General features: G+C 42.7%; 1 protein-coding gene across 1 annotated transcript in view; it reads right to left on the bottom strand.

Annotated features, from left to right (window-relative positions):
- LOC138961748 (uncharacterized) overlaps window positions 1-12,841 on the bottom strand; it is a gene marked incomplete at its 5' end in the record, with an annotated part of 229,391 nt that overhangs the window by 51,745 nt on the left and 164,805 nt on the right.

Below are 12,841 nucleotides of genomic sequence, written 5' to 3'. Positions count from 1 at the left end.
CAGATTTCAGCTGATGGTATCAGCACAACAAATATCGTCTTTGCTTTGAAGGAATGTGTGACGTGCTTAGTCACACCAAGACATATTTGCCAGGATTAACTTTGTCAAACAGAAACAATAGAGGGTACAGCAACACAATACCCGGAATATACTGCGCAGTTTGTGAATCTGATAAGATCAGCGTAAGCTCTGTTGTAAAAGTACCCCAATCTGAAGTGCATTGCTGATGCACTGCAAACAAAGGTGTGCCCTTTCCCAGACAAAGTAAATCTCATGTAGAACAAATAGCATTTGAGAGACGAAATTCTACACACGAATTGAAGTATCTCTTCCCCAAACTGCTCATCCTCAATCTGGGACAGAATGGGAAAAGGTAATGTTTTCAACTGAACTTCGGATACGTTCGCTTGTTTTTCCAACATGTAATTATATGTAATGTTGTTAGTGCCCCAACTTCAAAGAATCAACCAGCAAATGTGGTAAGCTTTCTTTGCATTACAGCAAATAAGTCAGCTTCCAGTCGATAAAAGCAACAAACAAACAAACAAACACCATCAACAACTAAAAGGCTGGTCATGGGTACTGTTATAAAAATACAAAGTAGGATGCATAGGGGTTTTTCTTTCACGCATACAATCAGGACGAACGCACAATCGATCTTGTTAGCCATTCTTTCTTTCTTTATTTGGTGTTTAACGTCGTTTTCAACCGTTCAAGGTTATATCGCGACGGAGGGAAGGGGGGAGATGAGATAGAGCCACTTGTCAATTGTTTCTTGTTCACAAAAGCACTAATCAAAAATTTGCTCCAGGGGCTTACAACGTAGTACAATATATTACCTTTCTGGGAGAATGCAAGTTTCCAGTACAAAGGACTTAACATTTCTTACATACTGCTTGACTAAAATCTTTACAAACATTGACTATATTCTATACAAGAAACGCTCTTAACAAGGGTAAAAGGAGAAACAGAATCCGTTAGTCGCCTCTTACGACATGCTGGGGAGCATCGGGTAAATTCTTTCTCGTCCCAACCAATATGGGACTCCCCCTAACCCACGGGGGGCCTTGTTAGCCATGCCATAGTATTCCAAGCGAATCAACTAGAACACTTGTTCAACACCCAAAACACCTCCGTTCTTCGTGGTTCCTCTTTCCATTCATTCCATGAAGAGATTTCCACACTAGTGAATGAATAATCAACACCAAATCAGAATCTCCAACATGCCTGTAAGTCTAGTTCCCTTACATTTCTACCGTTCTATCGGAGTAAGCAGTACACGCCACAACAGATTGTTCAATATACCTGCAGTGCTAGGCTAGCATCTAACACCTGTTTGAAATATAGCTGAACATTGCCAGAAGTTATTTCAAACAGATGTAAGCAGTAAACGCCACAACAGACTGTTCAATATACCTGCAGTGCTAGTCTAGCATCTAACACCTGTTTGAAACAACTGCTGGCATTTTTCAGCTAACAGCATGTTTCAGCTCTATGGTCATGACGCAAGAAGAGTGACGTAGTATATTTATGATGGAGATGATAGTGAGAGTCTGACTACCTGTAGAGTACCCATCGTTTACTGATGTCCTCCCGATACCCTCTCACCCCACAACGGGAGGAAAAGTAGAGGGGTGCAAGAAATAGGTGTTCAGCGAAAGGTCAACGCTACTGGCAGTGTATGAAGCGCAGGCCACATCGCGATCACAGAGATTTCTCGCGTACTCCCTTCCTCTAGTTCGCTTTGATTCACGTGCGAATTAGTGCTGATGCTATCGTGTGTATACTATAGATCACGGAGGTGCCGACAGTCTGAGGAAAACGACCCAAAGTGCAGGCTATTTTTGTTCTGTTGCGTCAGATTTGCAAGAATAGTTCCTGATAAATAGGACTCATATGCAACGACGTCAAAGACACAGCCTCTTGCATGTTCCCGAACTGTGTGGATTACAAAGAAGGCTCTACAGTGTTAACGAACAAGACAGGCTTTCTTTCTGTTGCATATTGCATGTCATAGCAAACGCTTTGACGCAAACGCGTTTGTCAGAAATAAAACAAGGGTAAACCCTGACGTAGATAGATGTTATGAACGAAATGCCAACAGGATTCATGAAACAACCAATGATAATAGCTTTTTCTACGCATTCTCCTGTATTAAAACTTGACCAGAAAAATAGGACAGCAGTAGACATTTCTAGCACCTACCAGCTCTTTCACAGCAAACCACAGCTCGCAAAGTATCACAGCCTCTCATGATGACTTCAAACGAAGGGCACACACAACAAGCGCTCACACACTGCAACAGCAATTACCGCTTCCCTGTCCACAACTATTGCACGTTTAACGGGACACCAAGACTCGGAACAGCCACTCAAACACAGCAACAGTAATTCTCACAACTCTCTGCGCGTCAACCAACGGTACATACAGCTCAGAAGCCACATTTCAGGGTTGTCGCGGCCGGCCAGCCATACAGGAGGACATCCATCAGAGCATGACAGCAGAGTGGACAAGTCGCTAGGGTTAAAAATAACCCCTGTCATGGGCCCCGCCTCAGCCAATGCCGACTGCCACACGAATGATTCGCGTTTTTCATGACGAATGAGTGACACTTTGGGCTGCTACTGTGTGGTGTGTTTTGTCCTCATATGACACTGGACATGTCGCTAACAGTTACCGCAACACGAATGATTTTGTGTGTGTGATAAATGAGTGTCAGTCGTGTAAGGGGAGATTGTGCGGTCTTGGTGGCCCTCATGTATTGGCATTAGACCTATTGAGGACCGTTATACGAATCAGTCGTGTTTCATGACGAATGGTTGTCCCTTGTCTTCTGCCAGACTGTGTGGTCTCGGTTAATAATTACGACACTGTCACTAAACATGTTAGATTGTGACAAGCACGGGGATTGGACGATTTTGGTTGGACACTCTATCGAATGTTTGCTCTTGAAATCAAATGAAGAACGTAACACTTTTGAAATTTCTAAGACCTTTTGAATACAAAATACCTGGGGATATTCACAGCCGATTTTTGGTATCAAAAATGTTAAACAGCGACATATCTTTTGGGCTTTTGTCTTTCCATGAACTTACTACAATTCCGAGTATAATAACAAATAAGTGCCGAAACAGGTCTAATCTCCAGGTACCAAGTGCTACTGAAGTGAATATATTAATTCAAAGTGCAGAGAGAGAGAACTAGAGAGAGCGAGAGAGCGAGAGAGAGAGAGAGAGAGAGAGAGAGAGAGAGAGAGAGAGAGAGAGAGAGAGAGAGAGAGAGAGAGAGAGCCCTTGGCAAGGAAATGGACTCAGGCATACAGGGCTAGACAGAGATGTCGCGAGAAAGTAAACAGGCAGGGACAAGAAAAGACTACTGCGAATACCCAAAAATTAGCAGGACTTGGCCAAAAACAGAACGAGGAAAAGCGACACTAGAAAAAAACAACCACCAATAACGTTGTCCCTCCTATGTTTAAACTCTAAGTTCTCTCGTGTCGTGTGGTCATGCAGAGAATTTTCTACATTACCTGAAGGGAGGACCGAGGTGACTTGTGCAGTGGTATTTTATTTGTTGAGTTTCCTTTCTGTGTTTGCTTTTATTTTCTCCCTCCATGTCAGAGGCGACACATTTCTACCTTTCTCGCTAAAGAGAAACGGCCTTCGTTATAAGGAGTTGTCTTCACAGTTTTTACACCCCCGGTATAGGGGTGTGTATAGGATTCGGTCGATGTGTTTGTTTGTTTGTGTGTTTGTGTTCGCATATAGATCTCAAGAATGAACGGACCGATCGTCACCAAACTTGGTGAACAGGTTCTATACATTCCTGAGACGGTCCTTACAAAAATTGGGACCAGTCAAACACACGGTTAGGGAGTTATTGGTGGATTAAGATTCTACAAGGACTTATAGAGGGACATATTAATGGTCAAAGGGAAATAACCTTCTCAGTTGGTGGCAGTGAGAATGGTAAGGACGGGGGTGTTTTTCCTACCTCGGAGGAATTTCTTGTTTTATGAGGTTTTTCTTCTGCTGCCGAAACAATTCTCTCTCTCTCTCTCTCTCTCTCTCTCTCTCTCTCTCTCTCTCTCTCTCTCTCTCTCTCTCTCTCTCTCTCTCTCTCTCTCTCTCTCTCTCTCTCTCTCTCTCTCATTCCCTCCCTCCCTCCCTCTCTTCACTCTCTCTCTCACTCTCTCCCTCCTTCCCCCACTCTCTCTCCCTCTCACTTTCCATTCTCTCTTTCTCTCCCTTCCTCTCTTTCTCTCTCTCCCTCCCTCCTTCCCTCTCTCTTTCTCTCTCTCTCCCCCCCCCCCCCCGACCCTTTCTTGAGAACAGCCGGCCTTCATGATGTTGCAAGTTGACGGCCACACCACCACGTACGTGCAGAACGAGACAGCGTCATTGACAAGCTGTCTTGCACACACGTTTTAACGAGTTAACACACTGCCGGTTGACGCTCCTATATGTTGTGTCATGTAACGAAAGACATGTCAGTTCCCTTAACAAGAACGGACAAACGAATAGCTCGAGGTGCGATGATTAAATGAAAGTGTTTGTGTTTTGTTTTTAAACGGCCTTTCTACCGATATGGCTATGCAGGACTAAATGAAAAGCATAGCAAAGACAGAGACAGACACAGACACAACAACACAGACAGACAGACACACAGACATACAGACAGTCAGAAAGACAGACAGACAGACGAACATGCACGTGCACATACACACACGCACGGATAGAGAGAGAGAGAGAGAGAGAGAGAGAGAGAGAGAGAGAGAGAGAGGGACACAGAGAAAGAGAGAGAGAGAGAGAGAGAGACAGAGACAGAGAGACAGAGAGACAGAGAGAGAGAGAGAGAGAGAGAGAGAGAGAGAGAGAGAAGAGAGAGAGAGAGCGAGGGGTCAAGTTTGTTTTGGAGAAACAATGTCACATGTCCCTTTCTAAATCTGTCGGCGAAAACAAGCCAATTTCTCCAGCTCATAAAAAGGACAACAAACACGGACAAAAACCTTATAAACGTTTTTTTTTTGTGTGCGAAATGCAGCCAACAGTTAATCCCATCTGTATCTATCTCTTTCATCCCGTTCGTGGTTTGGTTGCCAAGATAGACCCTGTTCTGGGCAGTGGGTGTACACACAATGCTGACATTGACCTCAAAGATAAATGCTGAAGGGCTGTGCTGAAAAGCGCATACAATTGCCCTAAACATTGGAGCTATTTGCACTATTTTGGTTCACAATAAGAACCCAGAGGGTATTCTTCTCAAAGTTCGTTGACTTATCGTCAGCGACTTTTTTTTTTCTTCGACAATAATTTGAAAAGAAATAGAGCAATGCGGTAGGAATGAACATTGCTGTGGGCTATATTTTTGTTTTCTTTGACGCTAAACTGTCGCCAGTTGTATAATCTATTGACAAGATCATTAATACAATTTGTTCAGAGTTTGCTCTGCTTACCTATGTTAGTCAGCGTGAGTTTGGGATGGAAATTGCTACTGAATCATTTATCTTCAAAACTAAACCGTGGTGAACATTAATGAACAAATTGTCGAAAAAAATCTGTCAAAATTGTCTTGCGATTTTGCTGAGCTTACCTGCAAGTCTTCATCGTGTGTTGTGGCATACATTTGTCAGAATAATCCAAAGCACTTCTCTTAACTCACTATAATCCAGCTTTTCTCAGGCCAGCAAGTACGTGCTACAATCCAGATGTGAAAAAAACAAGGCGTCTTCAACAGTATCCTTCTTTCACGCAAGAATAATGCTTGACACTGACACTACTGTAGTTCCTCAAGATCGCGAAGATGTGTCATCTGATAAAACCACGACAAGAACAAATCCTTGTACCTTTTTGTTGGCGAATGAAAGAATGCTATTAAGGTCCAGATTACAAAAGCTCAAAAATACACAAGAGTCCATACTGCAGCTGCTCAAAAATACAGTCTCAGTTTACTGCTACAAAACGCACAGAAAATTCCTCTTGTCCTCTTGCACAGTTTCATTTGTATCGAGAACATGAACACTTATCCTGTCCACATTGTACACAGCAGATCACGGGGAGAATTCAAGCTGTGTCTTCGAAATCGCTGCACAAGAAAAGGCAAAGGACTTCAGTTCTTTTCTCTCTGCGGAGAATCTGGAGTTGCAATTTTAAGGAACAGAAAGGCACGAACTGGAATTCCTTTCTTTCTCCTTAAATAATGAAGGCTTGAAAAAAAACTCTCAGGAGAAAAATTCACACTGACAACTTGTTTTTCTCTCTACACAGAATCTAGGCATGCGAAGACACAGACTGAAGCCTTGTTCGCTCTGAGGTCCAAGCGTTGAATGTATATTCTATGTTCCTGCTTTTCTGGTTGACCACACACACTTGTACACCTTCCGGTCAGTGGGAATTGGGACTTTCAGCATATGCGGTCAGGTGAGGCAATATTCCAAAGGACATAAGCTGGCCACCATACCTCCATTTCTTCTGGACATGTACGCTTGTCCAAGTTTCTGTCACACTCTCTTACATGTCAGTATTGCTTCTGTGTTGTGGACAGGTAGGGTTGGGAAGGGAGAGGGTCGGGTGGGGATAGAGGAAGGGAGAAAGAGAGCGAGAGAGAAAGAGAGAGACAGAGAGAGAGAGAGACAGAGAGAGAGAGAGTAAGAGAGAGAGAGAGAGAGAGAGACAGAGAGAGACAGAGAGAGAGACAAAGAGAGAGAGACAGAGAGAGACACAGAGAAAGAGAGAGAGACAGAGAGAGAGATACACAGAGAGAGAGAGAGAGAGACAGAGAGACAGAGAGAGAGAGAGACAGAGAGACAGAGAGAGACAGAGAGACATACAGACAGACAGACAGACAGACAGATAGACAGACAGAGACATACATACGTATACAAACAGACATACAGAAATACATACATACAGACAGACACACAAACAGACAGGGTTTAAATGTCTCATTACATTGAAAAAACGGTTGTGCCCATTTTAAGTTTAACAACATGGTTTCTAAAAGTGCACTGAGAGATTTTTCCTTTTTTTCTGTTGAAAGGGCCGTAATTCCTGTGGCTTAGGTCACGATATACCTCTCCAACGAAACCCTCCTTCTTAATTAAGCAGTCTTCCTCAACTCCGTGACGCAACTATGTCATCACTTCGAGGTTAATTAAACACTTTCTTCCATGACATTTCGTCTGCCTACCCCGAATTTACGTAACCGGTAGGCAAACTGGAGAGGATGCCAAAAAAAAGACAGCAGATGCGGCAAGTCTCCTGCGAAACCTCGTAACACGGGAGCAGTAAACATGACATAGCGAGTAGTTTCGGCCAGCCCCAGTTGTAAGGTCAACGGAGTGAGATTGCCTCAGAAGTGGTCACATAACACACCTAGCACTCAGCGGTGTCACCTTGTTCATTTAGGTTTCTGTCTACTTCTAAAAGGGAACAGATAATTGCAATCAAACACAATCTTTCTTCTAACAACAACATAGACTTACTTTGATGACTGTAAACATTGACAGAGAATATTTCAAAATAACTGTAATTCGAATAAAAGTTTCAACGCTATGACTCACGAGAGTTGAACTGTACGGAACAGACGAGTGAAAACACGATATCATTTGATACCTGGATCCGTTGGTTTATAAAAAAAAAAATGTATATAAAAAAAGTAACATTGCAAGGCACCTACCATCCAACTGCGCCAGTTAACTATCAAACACATACAGATACTTACTATGTATCATTATGCAGAGCAAAACATTCAAGGCTTTTCAGGCAGCACATCCAAAAACACAACCTTGTGTATGTGTGCATCTACTGTTTTGTGTTGTTGTTAATTATTTTACTGTCATTGTAAGGAGTGTGTGTGTGTGTGTGTGTGTGTGTGTGTGTGTGTGTGTGTGTGTGTGTACGAAGTTTACCAACACCAATGGCGCTTATGCTATTAGGCAAAATACATTCGTGTGCTTGGTCTTATTATTATTACTCTACTAAATCACTCCTTGCAAGTAGATGCAACACACACAGATACGCCTCCTTGTTCTTGTCTCGAATACTCTGACCCCGTTCAATCAATAACCGAGGTCAATTCTGTTTGGACACAGATAACTGTTGTCGCTCCCACTTTTCACCTGCACCCCAATCGTTTAAAGGTCAGCTTACCTCGGACTTGCCTTGATAAGCGATGTCCGCATGAATTTATTTGCGTTCAAAGCTTTGCGAACTCACAGATAAAGACAAGCTTTACAATGTCCATGGATTGTCCTCCATGTTTCTCCCTCTCCATTTAGCATCAAAGTGTTCCAACAGAGAGACCACAAAACTGAGTTGTTAACGCACTGTTTGCAAATAAAACAATCACAACAAGATAAGAAACGAGCTTTAAAACGGATCCAAAACGGCCGGGATCAACTACCCGTTTGAAACTTGAAAGGAAGACAATGTTAAAACCGTAATAATACAGAAAGGGATAGGAGGCGTCTGTGTGTGTTTGTGTGAGTGGGAGGGGGGGGTACGTTGTGGGGAGGGGGGTGGGGGCAGTGTTAGTAGAAGCTTGTGAATAGTACTTAAGTTCAAAGAAAGTCACACACCCTTTTTGACCCCAACGCCACCCCGCTCCCTGTCTACCCACAATCCACTGCTCGACTTTTACCTGTCCCTTCGTCTCTTGCTTACCTGAACGTTTTACCTGTCGTCTTTGAGTTCATGGCGACTGCTTTGTGAGGGGTAAGTAATTGTCTCTTACCTCACCGGCCTTAACACAAGGGCCGACACATAGACACGGCCCGGTTTCTTTACGGTGTGAAGACTTACAGTACGTTCAATCAGTGAAGGTACAAAAGACTTAGAGAGAGGGTACAGGTTTATGTGTGTCAGTTGATTAACAGTACTAGATGTCTGGAACGATTCTATTTAACGCAGAAAGAGGAGGAGGAATGGGGAAGAAAACGAGAACATGGAGCAACAACACTTAAACGAAACAATGGGGGAGAGAGAGAGAGAGAGAGAGAGAGAGAGAGAGAGAGAGAGAGAGAGAGAGAGAGAAGAGAGAGAGAGAGCAGAGAGAGGGAGAGAGAGAGAGGGAGAGAGAGGGGGAGAGTAAGAGAGAGAGAGGGGGGAGAGAGAGAGAGAGAGAGAGAGAGAGAGTGGAGAGAGAGAGAGAGAGGGAGAGTGAGAGAGAGAGCGAGAGAGAGAGAGAGGGGAAGAGAGAGAGGGACAGAGAGAGAGAGAGAGAGAGAGAGAGAGAGAGAGAGAGAGAGAGAGAGAGAGAGAGAGAGAGAGAGAGAGAGTTGTGTACTGCCCATGTCCCTCTCTAACACTTTGCGTCCACCTAATCATTTAGGAGACTTTTATTGGTTAACTATTTCTAAAGGCATCATGAATATATACCACAGCATCCGTAAGCAACCACAAAACAAACCAAGCGTGACCGCACATAATCACACTCACATACATAGAACCTTTTTTGTTAAATCTGTCCTCCCTTACAAAAAGACTTTACTGAGCGACTATGAAAGCGAACAACAGGATTATAGATAATATCCATGGATGAACGGGTACGTGTGGCTACCCGAGCCGTGTTCTCGGGTATGTGTGTGTGTGTGTGTGTGTGTCGGGTAGGGGAAACGAAAAGCGTAAGCCGTCAAGTGTGTGGCCTCTTACCCAAATATTCCACACAATAAGGGGTGGTTTCATGATTAAAGAGGATCTTAATGTTACAGAACACGAAATAAATGTAAAGAAAGTGGCAAGCGGCGATTCGTCGTAAAGGGCTATCTTCTCGTTCAAAAGCATTGCAAAAGTAACTTGTTTATATGAAATGGTGACTATACATCGTTTACAATGTTTTGTTTTCAAAACCAAATGGCGGATGTGTATTTCTCATGAATACAATACTAGAATGATCCGTTCATATTATGTGGCTGCCTTGCTTACATCAGCAAACATATAAGCTATGCTACGCTCAAACAGTATTTGTTGTTGTTGTTTTTTCCTTTTATTGTTACATGTTTGTCTATCATAATTTACCATTATTATTTTGACATTATTTCAAACTTGTTATATTAAAATCGTCCGCCAAATTTCATTTGCTTTTAAGAGTACGCTCATAAGCTTAGCTTGTTGTGCTCCATGTTCCTAATTTCATGTATGCGGCAATAGTACCAATGACATTTATTGAATAAACTTGTTTAAACCAAACAATATTTTGAATAACAACCACAATGTCCGTCAAGATGTATTTTTCCTTCACTGGAGCTCACGACTAGCTGGCATACATTCAGGAATACCAATTGGAAATGTCCACCAATGTTCTTGAATTTTGGACATGCTGAACGGATTTAAGGAATTTGCACAAGTAGGTCTGCATTAAACGTTAAAAGGACGAATAGTTCAGAGGAATCGTGATGCTTTTGCCTTGAGGTCGTTGAACTTAAAAACCGATCTGTTCCTTTTAATTTAATAACCATGACCACGACATATCACGACCTTCTGTGAAGACGCGGAGCAGTATCTCCCATTTAACACCACGTTCCGGCGAGCAATGAGTCACCTGTGCCACAGGTAAGGCGACACGATGGTGGAATGAAAGGATACACACAGGTAACGAGTTGAAAATAGATTTCACGCCAATGAAAGAGGTGATTTGAGAAGAAAGTAGAATGTTTACATATATACACGCAATGGTCAAAACCAAACGGATATATATATATATATGCGGAGTGGAGGGTGTGTGGGGTAAGACAGAGGGAGGGGGGGAGAGAGAGAGAGAGAGAGAGAGAGAGAGGGAGAGAGAGAGAGAGAGATGGAGGGAGAGAGAGAGAGAGAGAGAGAGAGAGAGAGAGAGAGGGGGGGTGAGAGAGAGGGGGGTGAGAGAGAGAGAGAGAGAGAGAGAGGGAGGGTGAGAGAGAGAGAGAGAGAGAGAGAGAGAGAGAGAGAGAGAGAGAGAAAGAGTGACAGACAGACAGAACGAGTGACAGACAGACAGACAGACAGACGTATACATAGATATAATAAAGGGAAGCAATCAGGCAGGCAGGCAGACAGACAGGTAGACAGGCAGGCATACATAATTTCAAAAATGTCAGCACACAGGAAACAACACTGCACGGACATGTTGCTCGATATGTGCACAACTCGTCCAAGCTACCGTAGTGTTCACTAAAGCGCACAAAACAGCAAGAAACGAAACCCCTCAATTTTGCGTGTAACGGCCTATCGTTTCAAATGTCATCTGCTCACCAGAGCAAAAAAATCTACTTGACAATCTGCGCCTGCGCTGGGACCATTAGGCCAAAAAAAAAATAGGTGTGGTTACGGTAACATAGCCAAAAAAATAGGGTAGGTAGGTAGGCAATCACTTTTTTTTTAAAACTTTTTTTTCTAATGTGTACAAATTAAACCTACTTGACAGGGAAATAAGTGTGGGACACGGGCGCTTTCGCTTTCATTGCGTTTTTTGCACTCGGTTTTTTTTTGTTGTTGTGACAAATGTAATAAAAAGTTATAGGATCGGCCCCTAAAAATAGGGTAGGTCGGGTTACCGTAACCACACCTATTTTTTTTTTAGGCCTTAGACAAACATCACTACTCCGCCAATGATCTACGCTTACAGGTTTTTGTGAATGCGGTGGTTAGCCAACTGACAGAAAACATGTTTGCAATTGACAAGGACGTGAACACTCAACTAAAACTAATATACGCCTTAATTCTTAACTCTAAATAAAAAGAAACCCAAACATACGAATAAAATACCAAACAAAAACAACAATGGCATTACTCAATTAACAGCAGAGTTTGAATTATCACCAGCAAAATTGTGTTAAGGCCAAAAAAAAAAAAAAGGTGTGGTTACGGTAACATAGCCAAAAAAAATAGGGTAGGTAGGTAGGCAATCCCTTTTTTTTTTTTTTTTACTTTTTTTTCTAATGTGTACAAATTAAACCTACTTGACAGGGAAATAAGTGTGCGACTCGGGCGCTTTCGCTTGCATTGCGTTTTTTGCACTCGTTTTTTTGTTTTTGTTTTTGTTGTTGACAAATGTAATAAAAAGTTATAGGGTCGGCCCCTAAAAATAGGGTAGGTCGGGTTACCGTAACCACACCTATTTTTTTTTTAGGCCTAATAGAAAAACATTCGCACACCACTCCACTCCCCACACACCCATCTTTAGTCCCAGAAAGATACCTTTGCAAGCATGTTCATCAAATTACATCACGATTCAAACTCATCGTCCCAACTTTAGTAAAGAAGACAGTACAGTACAGTACAGAAGCCATGAACAGTCCCATCGTCACCTCGAGGTGAACATAAAGGTGATCTGTGTGCAAATCCCGGTAGATCAGCCCCTTCGTCACACGATGGAGACATCAACACGGCGATACATCACATCACTCCATGCCTACTGAAGTCTTCCTCTAGAGAGATACATCACGCGTCTTGCACAAGCTGCTACAGTGGTCGCCGCTTAATAAAGCCACTTCTGGACCGACGAAAAATGGCTTTAATAAGCGGCGGATTTATTAACCGGCGGTCCAGGATTACGTCATTTTCGAAAAACAAAATCTTCTCTTTCGTCATTTACACTTGTTTGAATCTAAACAAAACTTCACGAAGGATGTTGAACTTTTGTTTTAATTATGTACATGTACGTGTACTTTGATCACTTCGGTACATCAATAATTTCACTGTCACCGTCACGAATCATTACACGGCAGAGAAGAACGATTTTATGAGTGTTTGTTTGTTGGTCGTCTTCCACATCAGAACAAGATAATGTGAGTTTTAGTGACAAACTACGTGATTTCTCTGCGAAAACTGGCTTTAATAAGCGGCGGGTTGGTTTTATTAACCGG

Source organism: Littorina saxatilis, linkage group LG3 (assembly GCF_037325665.1).
Source record: "Littorina saxatilis isolate snail1 linkage group LG3, US_GU_Lsax_2.0, whole genome shotgun sequence".
Taxonomy (NCBI): Eukaryota; Metazoa; Mollusca; class Gastropoda; order Littorinimorpha; family Littorinidae; genus Littorina; species Littorina saxatilis.
Note: the sequence above shows the minus strand (reverse complement) of the source record. Positions and strands in the feature narration are given on the sequence as shown.